Genomic DNA, 21,782 nt, shown 5'->3' with positions numbered 1-21,782 from the left:
CTGCAAGAAGATCAAACCACTCCATTCTGAAGGAAATCAGCCCTGAGTGCTCACTGGAATGACAGATTGTGAAGCTGAGGCTCCAGTACTTTGGCCACCTCATGAGAAGAGAAGACTCCCTGGGAAAGACCCTGGTGTTGGGAAAGATGGAGGGCACAAGGAGAAGGGAACAACAGAGGACGAGATGGTTGGACAGTGTTCTAAACAACAACAACATGTTATTAGATTGAAACTGCATAGGAAAGACATGCCATTTTTATCTACAACTCATCAACAGATATGCCTAGGGTTGCCATATGTCCAGATTTTCCTGGACATGTCCAGCATTTGGCCATCAGGAACTGCATCAATTTTGGCAATTTCTTGGAGAGGAAATAAAAGCTCAACAGCTTTTCCGAATTTTCACTGTTTGAAATATGGCAACCCTACCAAAGTGGATGGCACCTCCAGTTGTGGACTGGTGGGATTACCCTGGGGACACTAAGAGGCAAGGGGGTGGCAAGGGGACACTGGAGATGTAAATGACCAAACTGGTATCACTGGATCAAGTTCATCAACTTGTTGTTGTTGTTGTTGTTGTTGTTTAGTCGTTTAGTCATTTAGTCCGACTCTTCGTGACCCCATGGACCAGAGCACGCCAGGCACTCCTGTCTTTCACTGCCTCCCGCAGTTTGATCAAACTCATGTTAGTAGCTTCGAGAACACTGTCCAACCATCTCATCCTCTGTTGCCCCCTTCTCCTTGTGCCCTCCATATTTCCCAACATCAGGGTCTTTTCCAGGGAGTTGTCTCTTCTCATGAGGTGGCCAAAGTATTGGAGCCTCAGCTCCACGATCTGTCCTTCCAGTGAGCACTCAGGGCTGATTTCCTTCAGAATGGATAGGTTTGATCTTCTTGCAGTTCATGGGACTCTCAAGAGTCTCCTCCAGCACCATAATTCAAAAGCATCAATTCTTCAGCGATCAGCCTTCTTTATGGTCCAGCTCTCACTTTCATACATCACTACTGGGAAAACCATAGCTTTGACTATACGGACCTTTGTTGAATTAATTAAAAGAAATAGCTTCAATTGAAATTGGAACAAATGTATGATTGTTTATTCCTTTGAACTTTGTTGTGTTCTTATCTGAATCATGCTTTTATAGGGTAGGCTATGGGGCACTGGGGATAACTTTATTAAACCAAGTTGTGGGCTAGGGGAGGGCAAGTGGCTCAAAAAGAAAAAGTTTGGGGAGCCCTGGTCTAGACAGTTCAGGATTGATTGTAGTGGATCAAATGCAGCCTTGCACAGACATCAGTGTAAGACAGAGCAAAAAGAAGAATCAAGGAGCATTCTATAATTAATACTGTGTGTTGATATAGGATGAGAAATGAAGTTGGAGGTGGGTGGTGGAGCAATCGCTTGGGAGCTCATTACCGGGTCTTAGATGTGCTTGTAGAACTTGCAGTCCTCTTTGATATCTCAGAGACCACAGAGGGGGTTTAATCATACTAGGGTGACACAACATGAATTTCCCACCTGGCTACTGCATACAGGTTAACCACGAAAATCTAATCAGGAGTTCTGACAGATGGGATTCTAAACTTCTCTGTTGATATTGATTCTTCTTTCCACAGAAATGGTATTTCTCGCAGACCTTTTTATGTAGACAGCCCTATATAGGTTCATCAGCCGATCGTTTTAATCATTTTCTACTGTTTATATGGTGTTTGATGGTTTATGGTATATGTGCGCTGCTACGTTGTACAACACAGTGCGATTTGGAGGCATATACAAACTTCTCTAAACAAATAAATCAAGCCTGGTTAATTGTGGCTGAGCTTAACATCTCGTAGCTTCAAGCATTTCCAACTAACTCGCAATCTTTTTCTAATTTACGTGGGACAATAATAATAAAATAAAAATAAAAAATTGGCTTCTCCTGTCAGATAATTATAGCATGATATTCAACACCCCCCCCAAGCCTCCTCTGGGCATTTTTCAGTATCGTTCAGATTTTTGGCAGCGTGTCAGCGAAAGCACCATAGTCAAATTTCCCCAGTTCGAGTACAATTCAGCAGGAAAGAACCTACTTTGTTAGAAAGGGATTAGACTCTCTACAAAGGGCCCCCCACAACAAAATGTGTGCAGCGTGTGCTTCTTCTGCTCAGGTTTGCAGCCACTCCACTCCACTCCATTCCATCTCCCCTGCTTTCCTTTTTTTCTCCTTCTCTCCCCAACAGTCAGTCAGCATTCTGTGCCCACTGAGCATGCTCAGTTTTCGCAGGGCTGTTCCCCCACCCCCGCCTTTCTTCTGCATTTGGAATTATGTAGATTGGGATGGACACACTTATGGCCAATCCAAGCTATATTAAAACCTTGAATTTCTCCATTTATTTCCATAGGCAGCTCTGAGCTCCATCCCTGGCAACATTTAAAAATAGCTTCTCAGTGTGAACCAGGGAATGGCCTATACAGTGGTACCTCGGGTTACATACGCTTCAGGTTACAGACTCCGCTAACTCAGAAATAGTGCTTCAGGTTAAGAACTTTGCTTCAGGATAAGAACAGAAATTGTGCTCCGGCGGTGCGGCAGCAGCAGGAGGCCCCATTAGCTAAAGTGGTGCTTCAGGTTAAGAACAGTTTCAATTTAAGAACTGACCTCCAGAATGAATTAAGTACTTAACCCGAGGTACCACTGTACAGTGGTTGCTTCCTCCACCATTCTTTTCCAGCAATCCCATTTTATTCCCCTTCCCCTCAACACCTGGCTTTCAGTCCTGTTTGAGAAGGGAGGTTCTCCCCTTAAGTTTGCTTGCCTCCCAGATATCTATTTACTTATTACACATGTATATACCTCCTATATAATTAGGTTCTCTGTGAGGTTTACAACAACAATACTTTTCCTTCTTCTTCTTTTTGGTACTCCTGCAAACCTTGAGGTTACCCTGAATTTGCTGATACCTCCCTCATGTGGAGGGAGGTAGTATGGTTGTGGCTACAAGGGAAGATTCTATCATTCTATCACTATTACACACCCTCCAAGTGTCCCTATTTTCCAAGGACAGTCCTGGATTTACAGATGCCATCCCAGATTCTGATTTGATCTCAGAATGCTCCGCTTTTCCTTAGGTCATCCCTATTTTCATTGGAGAAATGTTGGAGGGTATGTAGTTATGCAACACCGAGACACCGAGGTAAGTAACTACCTTTAGAAGACATCTGAAGGCAGCCCTATATAGGGAGGGGGGATTGGTACGCACGCTGAGACCCTACCTGCCCGTGGACTGTCTCGCCAGAGTGGTGCATGCTCTAGTTATCTCCCACTTGGACTACTGCAACGCATTCTACATGGGGCTACCTTTGAAGTTGACCCGGAAACTACAACTAATCCAGAATGCAGCAGCTAGACAGGTGACTGGGAGCGGCCGCCGAGACCACATAACACTGGTCCTGAAAGACCTACATTGGCTCCCAGTACATTTCCGAGCACAATTCAAAGTGTTGGTGCTGACCTTCAAAGCCCTAAACAGCCTCGGCCCAGTATACCTGAAGGAGCGTCTCCACCCCCATCCAAGTTTGTTCTGAGTATAAGCTTTCGTGTGCATGCATGCGAAAGCTTATACCCAGAACAAACTTAGTTGGTCTCTAAGCTGCTACTGGACAATTTTTTAATTTTTTAATTTTTATTTTGACTGCGTCAGACCAACATGGCTACCTACCTGAATCCACTCCCATCGTTCAATCCAGACACTGAAGTCCAGTGCCAAGGGCCTTCTGGCGGTTCCCTCACTGTGAGAAGTGAATTTGCAGGGAACCAGGCAAAGGGCCTTCTCGGTAGTGGCACCCAACCTGTGGAACGCCCTCCCATCAGATGTAGAAATACACAACTATCTGACATTTAGAAGACATCTGAAGGCAGCCCTGTTTAGGGAAGTTTTTAATGACTGACATTTTAATATATTTTAAATCTTTTGTTGGAAGCCATCCAGAGGGGCTGGGGAAACCCAGCCAGATGGGTGGGGTATAAATAATAAATTATTATTCTTATATTTAATGTTTTATTATGTTCATATATATGTTGGAAGCCACCCAGAGTGGCTGGGGCAACTCAGATAGGTGTGAGTATAAATAATAAAAGTATTATTATTGTGATTATTCTTAGGATGTCCCTAGTTTCATCAGGGAAATGTTGGACTGTTACTGTTTTGTTTTGTTTTAAACAATTTTGTTACATATACAGGCTACAACCACCTTTGGAATGGCTGTAGGAATGGAATTGAATTTCTTTAGGATAGTATTCCACGTCTCATGAAGCTAATAGAGGCGATGCTATTCCAGAGCTTTTCTTCCAGATGATATTGTTTCTCCTAGCACAAAGCCATACAATGGATGCTAGGAGGCTGTCTGGAAGTAAATATATTAGAACTGGAAAGCTCATTGCCTAGAGGAATGGAGAGAGTCAATGAAGGATAGTCATGCTTATCTGCACACTTTATTATAGTCAAAAGTGGTATTTTCTATATTCTGGTGAATATATCATATTGCCACCGTGCTTATTACAGCGCACAGCACTGTGTTCTGTAAACAAATATAATCTGATGCAACCAAATAAATTGCTCTTCAAGGGAATCGGGGCTTGTCGTGTAGATTGAATTACTGTGCCAGAACAGTATTAACTCTACTGCTACTAGACTTTATTGGCATAAGTTAAAAGAGTAAAATCATAAAATCATGCAAAGTCATCCAAATACATTGATAATCCAAGCACATACAATATATAAAAGACTGGTTAGCCAACCATTGAATAAATCAGGCAACTTTAGATTTATCTTTAAAGATCTCAGCTAAGTATCCCAAAACTATCTTGGTAGTTTCGGGAGTATCATCCCTCAACAAATATTGGGACACTCTTTGTAAATTGATATTTTGAGCTGTAAGGGTGTCACTAGGATATCTCTGCGAAGGATGTTGAGAAGAGGGCAATCCAAAATTATGTGATGTATTGTAACTGTTGTTTTCTTATGACAGGAGCAGAATCTTTTTTAAAAAAAAAAACTTTTTTAAACTTTTTTAAAAAAACTTTTTTTTAAAAAAACTTTTTTTTAAAAAAAACTTTTTTAAAAAAACTTTTTTAAAAAAACTTTTTTTTAAAAAAAAAAAACCCTTCCAAACAACAAATGCATTCGCCTCATCTGTAGATGAGCTAGCATAAAAGCTCTGTGATGTGATGGAGTATCTAAATTATAAAAGTAATTAGGCATTACTCCATGGTGGAGCTACAATCCTAAGTAAGCAGATGAACATACAAAAGGCTGGGAGGGGTATTTTTTTATTTCATGATCTAGCAGCCTCTGCTTGATGAGAGATAAGATTTGTGACACATCTGATAAGAAGGGAATCCCTGTTTTCCTGCGTTTGAGGGTAATATAGAAAACCATGTAGAATTATGTGTATCTCTCAATAACGAAGTTAGTAAACTTTCCAGGTCTGTATTAAAGTTTTCAAAATCATAAGAAGAGTTCTGCTTCTGTTCATACCCTCCAAACCGTCAAGGTGAAAAACTGGGACACATGTTTTCCAGGGCCGCACTCCAGTGCACATGAGATTGTGGCCCCAAAAGAAATGTTTTTGTCATAGCTGTGCTCTCACAGTACCAAAAAATGCAGGTTTTAAGGCACCGCATGAGATCATGGTCCTGAAAAAAAGCATTTTGGGGTGTGTGCATTTTGGGGTGCTGTTTCTCACACAAAAAAACGAGGTGTCCCAATGGACATTTGAGAGGTATGTGTGTTCTTATGGTGATCCCAACAAGATGCCTATGGGAAGTCTGAATGCAGGAACTGAGGGCAACAACACTCTTCTCAGTTTTAGTTTCCAACAGATATTCAGAGAAATGCTGCCTCTAGCAGTGAAGATATAACATTGCCATGGCTAGTAGCCATTGAGAGCCTTCTTGTAGGACTTTTCCAGTAATATTACTCTTCCATATGGCTGCCTCTTCCCTTACATTACTAGAGAATACTAGAGTTGATAAAGGAACTTGGGGGAGCGGGATGGTGAACTGGCTATGATGCAAAACAAAACAAATTCCTTCCAGTAGCACCTTAAAGACCAACTAAGTCAGTTCTTGGTATGAGCTTTCGTGTGCATGCACACTTCTTCAGATACCCAGAGTGTATCTGAAGAAGTGTGCATGCACACGAAAGCTCATACCAAGAACTGACTTAGTTGGTCTTTAAGGTGCTACTGGAAGGAATTTGTTTTGTTTTGACTATGGCAGACCAACACGGCTACCTATCTGTAACTGGCTATGATGCAGTTGCTTCAAGCTGCACTTGTGTGTGCTTGAGTTTGTGAGCAGCAAACTATACAAGAAAATTGAGGCCCATGGGAAAGTCATGGACCACATTCATGGTAAGGATGGGAGAATCCGTAGGTTTTGGTTTCTCTCCGTTTCTTGTTTTTCCAACCTTAAGTTCAGTTCTCCACATTCCCATATTACTGTAGTTTTTTAAACATTCTCATATTACAATTTTTTTTAAGTACAGTGGTACCTCAGGTTACATACGCTTCAGGTTACAGACTCCACTAACCCAGAAATAGTGCTTCAGGTTAAGAACTTTGCTTCAGGATGAGAACAGAAATCATGCTCCGGCGGCGCAGCGGCAGTAGGAGGCCCCATTAGCTAAAGTGATGCTTCAGGTTAAGAACAGTTTCAGGTTAAAAACGGACCTCCAGAACGAATTAAGTACTTAACCCGAGGTACCACTGTACTCATCAAAATTTATTTGCACAAATATATGCATTTTTATGGATGCTTTAGTCCAGTACAGTGGTATCTCAGGTTACATACGCTTCAGGTTACATACACTTCAGGTTACAGACTTCGCTAACCCAGAAATAGTACCTCAGGTTAAGAACTTTGCTTCAGGATGAGAACAGAAATGGTGCGGCAGCAGTGGGAGGCTCCATAAGCTAAAGTGGTGCTTCAGGTTAAGAACAGTTTCAGGTTAAGAATGGACCTCTGGAACTAATTAAGTACTTAACCCGAGGTACCACTGTATATGCATTTTTGTAGATGATACTTAGCTGGAGAACTTCATTGCAAGTGACTTTTGAAAGATAAGTGTGTTTCAGCTCTCCAATAGTTTCTGAAACTGTGAATTTTTTGCCAAGGGGTGAGACTAAAGTGTTTGTTTCTCCTCATGAGAAATGTGTAGCAGAGGCTCTGCATGCAGTTTAAAGCCCTGGAAAAAGGCAAGTTTTAAAATGTGATGGGAGCCTCAGCCTACACAAGGAGAGGTGGAATCTTCAAACAGGAATCCACACTCAAGGTTCTTTATAGAAAATACTAGCTCATGTGACACTCATTGGCTGGAGTGGAAAAGCAGAAGATATACATGCAGAGGCAGATGGATCAGAAGAACACAGGGAAAGGGTTCTAGCTCAGTGGTAGAGCATCTACTTTCCATGCAGAAAGTCCCAATTCCCAGGTTCAGTCCCTGGAGATCCAGGCAGGGCTATGAGAGACTCCGTGTCTTAAATCTTGGAGAGCTGCTGCCAGCTAGATGGGTCAGTGGGCTGACTCCACAGAAGGCAATATAGATCTGGAATACGATTATGCAAGTGACAATCAGGACTGTTCAGTTTTCTTCCAAGTGCAATGCAAGGGGAAATGAATATTCAGTACAGCTCCCGACACTCAACACATCTTCTTTTCATCTATGTACAGTGGTACCTCGGTTCTCGAACAGAATCCATTTTGGAAGCCCATTCAGCTTCTGAAACATTCGAAAACCAGGGCACGGCTTCCCATTGGTTGCAAGAGCTTCTTGCACTCAGCGGAAGCCACGTTCCGATTCCAAAAAAGTTCAAAAACAGAAGCATTTACTTCTCGGTTTTGGGCGTTAGAGAACCAAAACATACAACAACGGAGGTGTTCGGGAACCGAGATACCACTGTTCCAGTCTAAGCCAACTGTATGTCGAGAAGTGCAACCTCCCCCAACTTTGTGCCCTCCAGATGATGATGGTGGTGATTTATTGAATGGCCCTATACCCAGGGGTCTCAGGGCAGTTCACAGAATAAAATCAAGATATAAAACTACAAAATACATAATCAAAATAAAAACAATAACCCAATAACACACACACACACAAAACACATTTTAAAAGGGCATAGGATGTAAATCAGATTGACCAAAGGCCTGGTTAAAAAGGAACGTTTTTGCCTGGCGCCTAAAGGTGTATAATGAAGGAGCCAGGCGAATTTCCCTGGGGAGAGCATTCCACTGCAGAGCCACTGCAGAGAAGGCCTGTTCTCATGTTGCCACCCTCCAGACCTCTCGAGGAGGGGGCATGTGAAGGAGGGCCTCAGAAGATTATCTCAGGGTCCGGGTAGGTTCATATGGAACAAGGCAGTCCTTGAGGTATTGCGGTCCTGAGCCACAGATGTTCTAGACTACAACCCCCATCAACTCCAGCTAGTGTGGTTAAATGATCAGAGATTACAAGACTTGTAATCCAAAATATCTGGAAAGTGTTGGGTTGCAGGAGGTTGCTCTAAAGAAGGGTAAAACAAGATGCTAAGGTGGAACTAGTTATAGGCTTCAATCGCCTTAATGCAGAGATATGCACCTAGGCATCTGAGCATATGTGACCCCCAAGAGGTTGACTGCAGTTTTCAATGGACAGCACCAATCATCTCCTGATTGGTTAGGGAGTTTTAAATGGCCCACACATCTTCTCATTCTCTCTTATGAAGGCTTTTATAGGTACTCTTTGCATTTTTACATTCGACCACTGCCATCTTCTTATTTGAAAGTCAAGTTCGCTATTGAATTGCATTATGTTATTGCACATTTAGAATATCCCATCTTGAGACTTCAGAAAATTATAATGGGAGCTCCATGGACCAGCTTCAGGAGTTGAACAATTTGTTGCAGCATGCCTGGGAAAAAGAATCACCTTGTTGGAGAGACTGGAGTCTGATTCCCCCAAGGCTAGTTATCTGGAGTGCAAAACACATTCAGGAATCTGGAGGCAGACAGGTTTAATTGCTATATCTCAACACCTTCTCCGCATTTCTCCTTTCTTCGTTTACTATTTTTAATACTGGGTTATATCTTCACTGATTCATTTTTCCACTTTGCAACTATTTTATGAGGGTGGGTGATCCATTTCTCTTTCCTTTAAAACTACCAACACAGATCGTTAGGCCCATAAAATCATCGTTTTCTGCGAGTTCTGACTGGTAAATTTAATTCCTCTGGGCTACATAGTAGCGTGAGCACCAGGTGATGTAATCACTTTCCCAAAATTTGCATGCATCTCTGTTCCATGTTGTTAGTTTTCCCCTAGAGCCTTTCAAACTCCAGCCGTGCCAGCGCTGCCTCTGTCCTCCGCCTCCACCTTGATGCTGAAAAGAAAATGAGCCGTGTGTGAGAGAGAGAGACACTTTGTGCAATTGGCCAAATGCTCCTTTTTGTGCAATCCCTGTCCATTTAATTTGACTGGGTGCCTTGCAAGATGGGCTGTAGCCAAGATGCGTCCAATGGATGTGCTGCCTGCCTGCAACACTTACTATTTGCCCAACGTGAAATTGGTTGCATGAAATTGGCTTTTTTAACTCATGGGATGACAACCTCTAGTTAATGAATGAAAGCTTGTTTTTAAGAATGGGAACAATTCTGGGTTGTTGTTTTTAAATGTAGAGTTGCTGGTCTCACCCTCAGCCAGCCCACCACCAAAGTTACAATACAGTACAAAGTTACAATACAATACAATACAGACGCTTCAGGTTACAGACTCCGATAACCCAGAAATAGTACCTCGGGTTAAGAACTTTGCTTCAGGATGAGAACAGAAATCGTGCTCCGGCAGCACAGCAGCAGGCCCCATTAGCTAAAGTGGTACCTCAGGTTAAGAACAGTTTCAGGTTAAGAACGAAATAAGTTCTTAACCCGAGGTACCACTGTAATGCTCGAATGCCACCCACTTGGCACAGTTCTGTTCACTCAAGAAATACTCCTGACTGAGGGTGGATTTTCTTTTCAGGATCATAAACACACTTATGCTTAAGTCACACTGAACAACAACAAAACTTGGTAGCCATTAGGTAATAGATAAAAGGTAAAGGACCCCTGGACGGTTAAGTCCAATCAAAGGTGACTATGGGGTTGCAGCACTCATCTTGCTTTCTGGAGTTTGTCTGCAGCTTTCCAGGTCATGTGGCCAGAAGAACTAAACCGTTTCTGGCACAATGGGACACCATGACGTAAGCCAGAGCACACGGAAATGCTGTATACCTTCTAGCCGCAGCGGTACCTATTTATCTACTTGTACTTGTGCGCTTTTGAATGGCTAGGTTGGCAGAAGCTGGGACAGAGCAACAGGAATTTGAACTCCCAACCTTCTGATCAGCAAGCCCAAGAGGCTCAGTGGTGTAGACCACGGGGCCACCCGCATCCCAGTAGCCATTAGGACAGTGAGTAGGACAGGCTGCTCAACAGGGAAGGGGGGAGTTACTTAAAATGATATTGGAAAACTACCATCCGGGGGGGGGCAAACTAGATGCTACTTTAATTCTCTATTTGACAACCAGTGGGAGCCCCCCCCCCCATAATTTAGTAAATAAAAATAATAGTTTCTCTTCAACCAGGCATTTGGCTGATTGACATTCTATGGCCTTTAAAATGTGTCTGTGGGGGGCGGGTATTGCTTTTGTGTTTGTTTCATTATGCATTTTGTGTTTTCATTTTGTGTTTTTATGTTGCGAACCTCTGGTCTTTGGATGAAGGGCAGTATTCAAGTAGAAGAAGAAGAGGAGGAGGAGGAGGAGGAGGGAGAAGAAGAAGAAGAAGAAGAAGAAGAAGAAGAAGAAGAAGAAGAAGAAGAAGAAGAAGAAGAAGAAGAAGAAGAACCCTTATAACCTCACTTGAGGATGGGGCAAGGTTTTCCACTGGTGTTGCACCATTGAAGGAGAGGGTGAAATCTTCCCTCCCTACATGCTGATGTCTCAATGAGAAAAAAAGTAGTGGTGGTGACCCTGAACTTGTAACTAAATGCTATGTATTTAGTGTAACATGTAATTTAAGATTACTCTTAAAACCCCTTATTAAATTGACAACCGCAGTGGCTAAAAGGGTACCCACACCGCAAAATATTTAAGGATGACAAAGAGTCAACCCACACACAAAACCTGTGGGGGACACACACACCCCAACACACCTATAACCCTGCCCTGCAAAAAGCAGTGTACCCATCACACCTAGCGGGGAAGATAAGACAACAGCCCTGAGACCCATTAAAGTGAAGGGACCCGTTGCAGCAGGAGGCCTTGATGAACAGAATCCACTAAAGACAGGAAACCCCACGGACGAAATGTGGTCCGGAAGTCAGCCTCCAAGATGAGTCCTCATGTTTTAGTCCCCATAAAACCTCTCATTTGTGCGTAGTAAAAAAGAAGCAGCAAAAACATATCTGCCCTGCTGGCTGTACAGATCAGATCTAATAACAATCAAGCAGCAGGCTTGCATGTTTAACTAATGAAAACGTCCATGAGTTGTTAGAATCTAAGGAATAAACTTATACACGAAGAGAGAAAATACAGTTTGTGCTTTGCTGAATCTGTTCCATCACTAACTGATTTGCTATCAAAAGTTTCGCACCATCTCTGTACAAGGTCCTGCTCCAAAGCGCTTGCAATCCACATTTTGCCAAAGAGCAAGACAAAAGCTTATTCTTGCTAGAGGCCTTGTTTGTTTTTCCATGCGACACAAGTGTCGTGTAGGCTCCTCATGCCATCTAGAACCAGGAAAATGAGGGTTCTGAAAGGTGTTTACACCTGTAATGAATGTGCTCATCTCCACTACTTCCTCCCCTGCAACGCTGCTCATGTAGGGAAGAAGGGAGTAAATCTGGGCTGAAGCTTTACCACTTCAGACTACAGCAATGGGTTTATATGACAAGGTTCATACATACAGTGGAACCTTGGTTCTAGAACTTAATCCGTTCTGGAAGTTCGTTTGACTCACAAAACCATTTGAAAACCAAGGCGCAGCTTCTGATTGGCTGCAGGAGCTTCCTGCACTCAAGCAGAAGCCGAATCGGACAGTCGCTTCCAAAAAATGTTCAGAAACCAGAACACTTCCGGGTTTTCAGCTTTTGGGAGCCAATTTGTTCATCAACTAATCCGTTTGAGATCCAAGGTACCACTTTACTTATTTATTTTAAATGGCAAACCAATGTGGCGAACTGATTTTAAGATTAGAAAAATGAGAGACCGAAGTTGACAGATTTTGCCTACCTCTATAAATAGGTCTAAGCGTAATCAGAGCCTAGATGAGGAATTGCTAGTCTCATCCAAGCAGATCTGAAAAGAAGGAATAATTTGATTTAGTGGTATTCTCAGTGCTTTTTTTCTGGGGGGACGCAGGGGTACACATACCTATGAGTAGGAAAATAAGAGTACCCCTAAACTTTTTTAAAAAAAGAAAAAAGAAAAAACTCTCAGTGTTTTTTTAACCTATTCCTAGGAATTTGTTTGTTTAGTCGTGTCCGACTCTTCATGACCCCATGGACCAGAGCACGCCAGACACTCCTGTCTTCCACTGCCTCCCGCAGTTTGGTCAGACTCATGTTTGTAGCTTCGAAGACACTATCCAACCATCTCGTCCTCTGTCGTCCCCTTCTCCTTGTGCCCTCCATCTTTCCCAACATCAGGGTCTTTTCCAGGGAGTCTTCTCTTCTCATGAGGTGGCCAAAGTACTGGAGCCTCAGCTTCACGATCCGTCCTTCCAGTGAGCACTCAGGGTTGATTTCCTTCAGAATGGATAGGTTTGATCTTCTTGCAGTCCATGGGACTCTCAAGAGTCTCCTCCAGCACCATAATTCAAAAGCATCAATTCTTCTGTGATCAGCCTTCTTTATGGTCCAGCTCTCACTTCCATACATCACTACTGGGAAAACCATGGCTTTAACTATACGGACCTTTGTTGTTAAGGTGATGTCTCTGCTTTTTAAGATGCTGTCTAGGTTTGCCATCACCTTTCTCCCAAGGAGCCGGCGTTTTTTAATTTCGTGACTGCTGTTAATACTGGGATGCATATTAATCCACGGGGAATATTTGGCTAATACCTCATTTTTTCTTCTTCCATTTCTCCCATTCTGGACACAATCCTTCCTTCTCCTTCTCAGCGTGTTTCCTATGTTACTTCGCTTGGCTTACAAGCAGGTACATTGTTCACTCAGCAACTCCTGGCCTTATTCTGGTAAGGATTTGAGCGCCAGGAAGTGACAAGTGTAATGACAACCTTTTGTGATGTCAGTCTTTGAACTCATAAAACGAGAACCTGACACGAGCCACTGAGCAGATGGCACAGAATCCAGCTGTCCTGCTCCTGAGCTGGGGGGGAATGACCTAGAAGGGAAAGATTCCACATCCAATTACAATTCCCTGGAGGAGAGACAGGTCAAACTCGTTAGCTGCTTCACTGCTTTCCCTCACTCTGCAAGGTCAGCCCAGAGCCTGCAGTCTTAGCATACCTGAAAGAAAATTCCCACTTCCTAGATGATTCCTTTCCCATTTCTATACTATTCCAAGAACACCCTGGCCAGAAAGTCTGGTGAGCTCCATCTCTGAGGGCGTTCTTGGGACCTTCTGGAACCTGTTGTGTTTTAGTCCAGAGGAGCAAAGTTCGTTTTTACCTTATTCCTCCAAAATGATGCTTTGGCTCTGCTGATTTTTGGTCTGCATTATTCTAAAATATTTTAATTCAGTGTTTTATATAGGGACATAGGGAGTTGCCTTATACTGAGGCAGACTATTGTCCCATCTCTTTTCACTGGCTGGTTTTGGCTCACCAGGGTTCAGAAAAGGAGAATAAGCCTTATATCATGGATTCTTTAGCTGAGATTCCTGCAGTGCAGAGGGTTGGACTAGATGACCCGTGGGGTCCCTTCCAACTCTACAATTCTATGAGACTCTCCCTGACATGCTGGCTGTTGAACCTTCTCTACGGGGAAGACATGTGCTCTGCCTCTGAGCTACTTATTCATTGCTGTTTACCTGGCAAGGGTGGTAAACAAATTTAAATTAAATCTTAGCGTGGAGAGAGCTGGAATGGTGTTAAGGGTGTGAACTAGAATGTCACCTCCTCAAATCTCACTTTAGCTGTGATGAGCTCCCAAAGTGGTTTTGGATGTTTCCTCTGCTCTCAGCCTCATCTGGAACCCTGAAACATACTCGGAGTCGAGAGTGGATTTCATGCTCTTTATTCAGCTCATAGTGGTGAGGAGGAATGAAAGTTTCCCCAAAGTATCTGCTTTATATACATTATTTACACAATGGGCTGCACGTGATTGGCTAATTCTGGGATTCTCCTGTAGGCCAATCAGGTTGTGGATTCACTTCCATCTGGAGCTGGATTGGGTGGCTCCTGCGGACCAATCATACTGCTGCATTGTTCTAGGACCAATCAGTCTGCTGCATTCTGAATCCTATTGTTCTAGGGCCAATCAGACTGCTGCATTTTGGATCCTATTGTTCTAGGACCAATCAGACTGCTGCATTTTGGATCCTAGTCAACTCAGTACATAACAAACCCAGATCCTGCTCCTTCTTTATCACAAGTCCGCTCACCTTTTCCCGGTGGGCAGCATTGCGGCTGGGCAGCCGGGTCACAACATCTTACCGGCCTAAGGGGCGGAGGGATGCCGGCTCTCCCCTGTGTCATGCCGCCCACGTCATCATTGCTAGGGTTTGTTTCCCCCTATGGAACAGCCCCAGCCAATCAGCCTTTGGGGTGGGTGTGGCCGCGGGCGACTTAACTGCAATGTGGCCAGCCGGCACCCTCTCTCTCGCCCCATCGCCCCATCGCCAGATCACCCAACCCACCCACCCTCTTTTCATGCATTGCTCAGATACGACCTTGCTATGGACAATTGTCAGTTGCCATATTGTTGGGGCTGGGTAGGAATTTTTCCACTGGGCAAATTGGCACCTGCCATTTGGTTTTTGCCTGTTGTTGTTGTTGTTGTTGTTGTTGTTGTTGTTTAGTTGTTTAGTCGTGTCCGACTCTTTGTGACCCCATGGACCAGAGCACACCAGGCACTCCTGTCTTCCACTGCCTCCCGCAGTTTGGTCAAACTCATGCTGGTTGCTTCGAGAACAGCATCCAACCATCTTGTCCTCTGTCGTCCCCTTCTCCTTGTGCCCTCCATCTTTCCCAACATCAGGGTCTTTTCAAAGGAGTCTTCTCTTCTCATGAGGCTGCCAAAGTATTGGAGCCTCAGCTTCACGATCTGTCCTTCCAGTGAGCACTCAGGGCTGATTTCCTTAAGAATGGATGCGTTTGATATTCTTGCAGTCCATGGGACTCTCAAGAGTCTCCTCCAGCACCATAATTCAAAAGCATCAATTCTTCGGCGATCAGCCTTCTTTATGGTCCAGCTCTCACTTCCATACATCACTACTGGGAAAGGTTTTTTGCCTACCTAGTAGCAATTGTCACAACTTTTGTGAGGTTAGGCATTGGGTGACCCTTTGTTTGATTGGAGGGGAGGTTGTGGCCTTTGCCTGCCCCTCCTCAGTAAGGTTAAAAGGGATCCGGGTGTGAATACTGTCCAAAGCCTGGACGTGGGTTAGGGCCATGTAACAGTTCCTACAGGGACCCCTTGGGTGCTCTTATTTGATGTAAGTCATAGGGCACCCCCCTATTGGTGGTTTACCCTTCTGTGAACTCCCTGAAAAAGGGCAGGAGTCAAGATATAGCTTGGCTTCACCCCAATGCCTAAGCCAAACTGCTCACATCTGTAACCAATAAAGGTGTGGCCTATTTGAACCCATAAACCCAAATGCTGACCTTTAAAGCCCTAAATGGCACTGACCTTTAAAGCCCTAAACGGCCTCGGCCCAACATACCTGAAGGAGCGTCTCTACTGCGAGAAGCAAAGCTACAGGGAACCAGGCAGAGGGCCTTCTTGGTGGCACCCGCCCTGTGGAACGCCCTCCCACCAGATGTCAAAGAGATAAACAAGTACCTGACATTTAGAAGACATCTGAAGGCAGCCCTGTTTAGGGAAGTTTTTAATGTGTGACATTTTAATGGTTTTTTAAGCTTTGTTGGAAGCCACCCAGAGTGGCTGGGGAAGCCCAGTCTGATGGGCGGGGTATAAATAAATAAATAAATAAATAAATAAATAAATAAATAAATAATAAATGTCTGTGTGTTTTATTGTTCTCCTGGGAACTTTGTGGTTCGGGTGCCTTGTCATGCAATCTGCAAATTACAAAGCGGACAGCATGGACCAATTTTCAGTAGCAACACAAGCATATCTCCACCTCCTCTGGCCCAATGCACTGCTTGGATGCAGGTGTATTTGGAGAGGTGCCCCTGATAGGAAGGTGTTCAGAGGATCTTATTTCCTAAATACTTGCTCCCACGGAGTGTTCTCAACGTACTGCCTCAAAAAGCAGGAGCTGGGTGATTATTGGACAGGCATCAAGCAGCAGGCTTTGAGGTGGCTTGGATCACAGCCATTGTCATTAGGATTAAGGTGCCGAACCGCGGAGCTGCAATCAGCAGGTGGTAATCATTATATAACTTTCTCAGATATTGTTTCCATTAATTAGTAGGGCTGAAATCCCAGCTGTCTGGAGAAAGGTTTTCGAGAGAACATTTGCTCATCTTCAGGCAACTGTTTTCACGATTAGCAAACCATAGCCATCCCTGCTAAATCCCCAGGCTTTCAAAGCAGCATATTAATGAGCACATCTCGCTCGAGTCGTCCATGTTGAATTCAAGAGGGAAAGAAAAGTACAGTGGGCTTGTATAGCGACCATCACCACTGCCTCCCAATGTAAGCTACCCATTCTAAGCCTAGGAACCCACAAAAGAGCTTAGACTTTTTAAAAAGCATGATGGGAGTGCCCACAATATATGCATGCTTGGATGTGCATGCTTCTTCTTCCTGATAATTATAAACTGGGCCTGCATTCTGACTGGAAATTGCCATCCGTTACTGAAAGGTGTTAAACAGCAACAGATCTCTGACAAGCCATTTCTCCTCACGCAGTTTCATGTTTGCTCAGGGCTCTTCATTAGGAAGTAAACTAGAGGCTCTGATTTTTGACAGTTAGATGTAGGCCTGGGTTAAAAGTTTTAGGAGAATTTTGTGGCTTTGGAACACCCGGGAACTTCTACATGCAAACCGCACTTTCTGGGGTGGGGGTGGGGACTGTAGGGCTGTTTGCCCTCTGCAGAGGTGTGCCTGGAGACCTCTGCGATGTTTGTGAAAGATCCATTCCCATCTCAGGATTCGTACTAGACTGGTGGGACAGAGGAGATCCCAGAAGAAAAAGATTGGGAACTGCATTCAGATTCTTATTTCTAATTATGCCAGACCCTTTACATAGCACAGTAGGGAGAGCTTGAGTTTCTTAATTTCAGGGTCATGGGTTTGAGCCCCAGGTGGGGCAAGAGATTCCTCCACTGCACGGGGTTGGACTAGATGACCCTCATGGTCCCCTCCAGTGCTACAGTTCTATGATTCTAAGAGCCACCAGTTGGCTACCACCATTCCCACCTGTCCCCAAAGCCTGCAGAAAAACACACACAATCTCTCTTTCTCCCCCCCCCAACACCCCAGGAGGCCTTCCCTCAAAGATACCCCTTGCCAACCCTCTGGACCTGTTTGGTGCACATGCCTCTCAAGCAAGCAAGGAACCTTGCTCCAGTTCAGATGTCACATATTACTAGCCCAGAGAACATGCATAAAAGCAGGGGTGGGGAGCTTGTGTCTCTGCAGATGTTGTTGGACTACAACTCCCATCATCCTTAAAAGGTAAAGGGACCCCTGACCATTAGGTCGACTCTGGGGTTGTGGCGCTCATCTCGCTTTATTGGCCGAGAGAACCGGCGTACAGCTTCCGGGTCATGTGGCCACCATGACTAAGCCGCTTCTGGCGAACCAGAGCAGCGCACGGAAACACCGTTTACCTTCCTGCAGGAGCGGTACCTATTTATCTATTTGCACTTTGACGTGCTTTTGAACTGCTAGGTTGGCAGGAGCTGGGACTGAGCAATGGGAGCTCACCCTGTCACAGGGATTCGAACCGCCGACCTTCTGACTGGCAAGTCCTAGGCTCTGTGGTTTAACCCACAGTGCCACCCACGTCCCATCATCCTTAGGCCATGCCAGCTGAAGCTGATGGAGTCTAACAGCATCTCTTACAATGACACATTTAATAGTAGATAAACTCTGATGGTGTTGGCAAAAGAGAGCATGTAGCACCATTCCTTGAGCCTAATAGCCTGAGCCTCCTCAGCCGATCAACAATCCAAAATTTCCACAAACGCCCTCTTTCCTCGACAAGACACGTTTTCCCTTTTTATGTTCAAGCACATTCCCAAATCGCACCACATTCCGATGCTGACATCTGCTGGTACAGTGTGTTATACCAAGCTATTTCTCATCCTAGAGAAGATACGATGACAGGCAAAAATCAGTCTGCTTTGCAGTTGCAACACTCAATTTACACAAGCCTGATTGCCTGTTTACTTATTTTTAAAAAACATCAATAGATAGTACTGTGGTGGTCTATTTGATTTTTGAGAAAAGCAGTAAACAGCTTTGCAAATACTCATATGCTTTTGCAATAGAGGTCAAATCTAATCAATGCTGCTGGAATAAAAAAATGGCAAAGCAAAATTGTGTATGTGTATTTTGTTTTTGTTTTTTTTAAATAAATCTGAAGGTCTTGTTAAATGACAGTCCTATCCTATGTTTACAGGTCATGTTCCAGGTTTTTGTTCTTTCTAAAAACCCTTTCTCTTCTGTGCATGCCTTTGGCATACAACACTGGAAAGGTTGGACAAATCAGAACGCCAGTTCTAAATCTGCAGAGCAAAGGGCAGGAGTGTGATTACTTGTCTGCTGAATATGACAAGCACTTTTCCAATTGCTCTGTGCCTCCTGTTTCATGTAGTGCTGACCCAGTTGGAAGGTTCAGCTCAGAGATAATGGGTGGATCAAACCAGAGGAGGAAACTGCGCTCAGCCAAAAGCAGTTTTGCTGTAATCTCTCTCCATGCAGTTGTTTTTTCAAAGCCTGCTTTGATTCTTTTCTTCCTAAACGATTGGAGCAGAAGAAAAGGCAGGGACAGATCATTTGGAACTCTTTTTTCAAAATAGGTAGCTTTTAAAACAGAGACTTTATATATCTGCTAAATACATTTCTGTCTCATCCTCTTGTTGCATCCATCCTTTCTTCCCTCCTCCTCTAATTTTATAGCCTCCTCAATTGCTGCAATTCATATTATCAGGCCCTCAGGGCATATGTTGCACTCTTAAAACATGGGCTTGTTCCGCTTGTGCAATTATTTAACTGAATACCGCCCAACACATTCAGAAGTTGCATTGCTTGCAGTAAATAAATGTGCATTTAGTGTATTAAGCAGTGAATAAATGCTTTGCTGCTCAATGGGGCTTAATCTGTACTGCATTTAGATTTGCAGCCTCAGGCACTGTATATATTAATGGTACTACAGAAACAAGTAACACTTGATCCGAATTCTGTGGGGTTGCCATGTGAGGATATTAATTGCAGTTTTACTATTTTTATTATTGTTACGCTGCTTTGCTTTTAATAGGCAAGATGGAGTGAAAATGCTAGAAACCAGTCAAACTGATCTTTAGACGAGGATGCAAGCAGTTATTGTTCCCTGCAGATGTGGCACTAATAAAAGGTGGCAGGGATGTTGCAGTGGAGCTGCAAGACTTTAAATGGGTTGGAACGGGGCTCATACGAACACAACAGAATCATAGTACTATTTTAGCTCTAGTTAATGCATTAAGGGAGTAAGGCAGTCCTGCCAAACTTGACTAGGTCACATCCCCTCACCTTGGGAGGGTTAAAGGTAAAGGCAAAGGGACCCCTGACCATTAGGTCCAGTTGTGGCCGACTCTGGGGTTGCAGCGCTCATCTCGCTTTATTGGCCAAGGGAGCCAGCGTACAGCTTCTGGGTCATGTGACCAGCATGACTAAGCCACTTCTGGCGAACCAGAGCAGCGCACGGAAACGCCGTTTACCTTCCCACCGGAGCGGTACCTATTTATCTACTTGCATTTTGACGTGCTTTTGAACTGCTAGGTTGGCAGGATCAGGGACTAGTTTGGCAGAAGCAATGGGAGCTCACCCCATCGCGGGGATTCGAACTGCCAACCTTCTGATCGGCAAGTCCTAGGCTCTGTGGTTTAACCCACAGCGCCACCCATGTCCCAGTTGGGAGGGTTACCCAAGCCTTTGTTCATTCTCTTCCACCATGTGAATCCAGCCAGAATGGATGTCTGAGCTAATGCTAAGACCACATGGCTTTAGCAAGCCATCTTTGTGTTTCTCTACAAACAATTTAGAAACTCTTACCTTTTTGAAACTAAGTTAAACTCCCTTTCTTTTCTTGCTGCCATATGGAAAAGCACATGAATTTGACCTTGGGAAAGTCTGTAAGCAAAGTTTGTAAGCAAACTATTTGTAACTTACCAAACACGTGGTCTCTTTTTCTATGCTAAGAAGAAACTTTTCTATGCTGGAAGAAACTTAAAACGGGATATTTTAAAGATCTGACAGCCCATATTTCCACCCTTTACTTTCCTGCATGTTTTGTGATTTTAAATCTCTGCTGGGGCGCTGTCAGCAAGAGAGCATTTGCACCAAACCTGGATCTAGGCATCCAGGGAATTCTTCCTTTATCCTTTAAGCAAATTATAACAAAAAAATGAAAGGTACCCTGGTGGTCATCTAGTCCAACCCTCTGTGGTATGCTGGTTCTGCAGCACAGGATGCAACGACAACATCCCTGGCAGATGACTATCCAGCCTCTTCTCTCCAGCAAAGGAGAGCTCACTACTTTCTGAGGCAGTCTGTTCCAAGGGCCCAATTAAGCTTAACTAGAGTTTAAAGGTGAACTGGGGCACAGGGAGGAAATTCCTGCTACGCTACAGGGAGCTAAGCCAACAGTTTGTAATAGTCTGAACACAAAATCCTGGTTTGTTTCTCTCCAAACTAACAATGAGCTGCAACCAAGATTTCCTCATAGCTGACCGCTTGCAGTTGGGGTGCGGGGAGAAACCACAATCCCTGGGTTCAAAGGTAGCATTAAGTCAATCCATGGCTTAGCTCGTAGTAGTGGAGAAGGAACAAGCAGCCGCACTCGTCTCCTTATGCAACAGCACACAGCAAACTCACCTTGAAAGCATAGTTAAGTGTGGTGTAGTGGTTAAGAGCAGTAGTCTCGTAATCTGGGGAACCAGGTTCACGCCTCTGCTCCTCCACATGCAGCTGCTGGGTGACCTTGGGCCAGTCACACTTCTCTGAAGTCTCTCAGCCCCACTCACCTCACAGAGGGTTTGTTGTGGGGGAGGAAGGGAAAGGAGAATGTTAGCCGCTTTGAGATTCCTTAAAGGGAGTGAAAGGCAGGATATCAAATCCAAACAACAACAACTCCTCCTCTTCTTCTTCTTCTTCTTCTTCTTCTTCTTCTTCTTCGTACGGTTTAAAGTGAAGTGCAAATCGGCTAATTGCCAAGCAGCTTTTACCATGAAAATATTTTTTCCTTATGTTTTGCCTTCCCCCTTGCTGTTTCTACCAGTTGGTGATAACCCTGCCCTCTGTAGCAACAGAGGAAAAGTCTGCTTCATCTTCTCTTCAGGTAAATGCACTTTGGGCAGCAACAAACTGGCCCCAGAACTGTAAATCTGTGCTCCCATATAGAATACATGTAACAATGAGATTGCAGCAAG

At 44.1% G+C, this 21,782-nt stretch overlaps 1 long non-coding RNA gene across 1 annotated transcript; it reads right to left on the bottom strand.

The window, feature by feature from the left end:
* Positions 1–9,226: 9,226 nt before the first annotated feature.
* LOC309342401 lies at positions 9,227–13,255 on the bottom strand. Its single transcript, XR_014156776.1, has 2 exons — positions 13,120–13,255; positions 9,227–9,400 (listed from the first exon to the last, which is right to left on the bottom strand). It is a non-coding gene; the product is annotated as an uncharacterized lncRNA (long non-coding RNA).
* Positions 13,256–21,782: the final 8,527 nt, after the last annotated feature.

Source organism: Podarcis erhardii (assembly GCF_964252035.2).
Source record: "Podarcis erhardii genome assembly, chromosome: 5".
In the NCBI taxonomy this organism is placed as follows: domain Eukaryota; kingdom Metazoa; phylum Chordata; class Lepidosauria; order Squamata; family Lacertidae; genus Podarcis; species Podarcis erhardii.
Note: the sequence above shows the minus strand (reverse complement) of the source record. Positions and strands in the feature narration are given on the sequence as shown.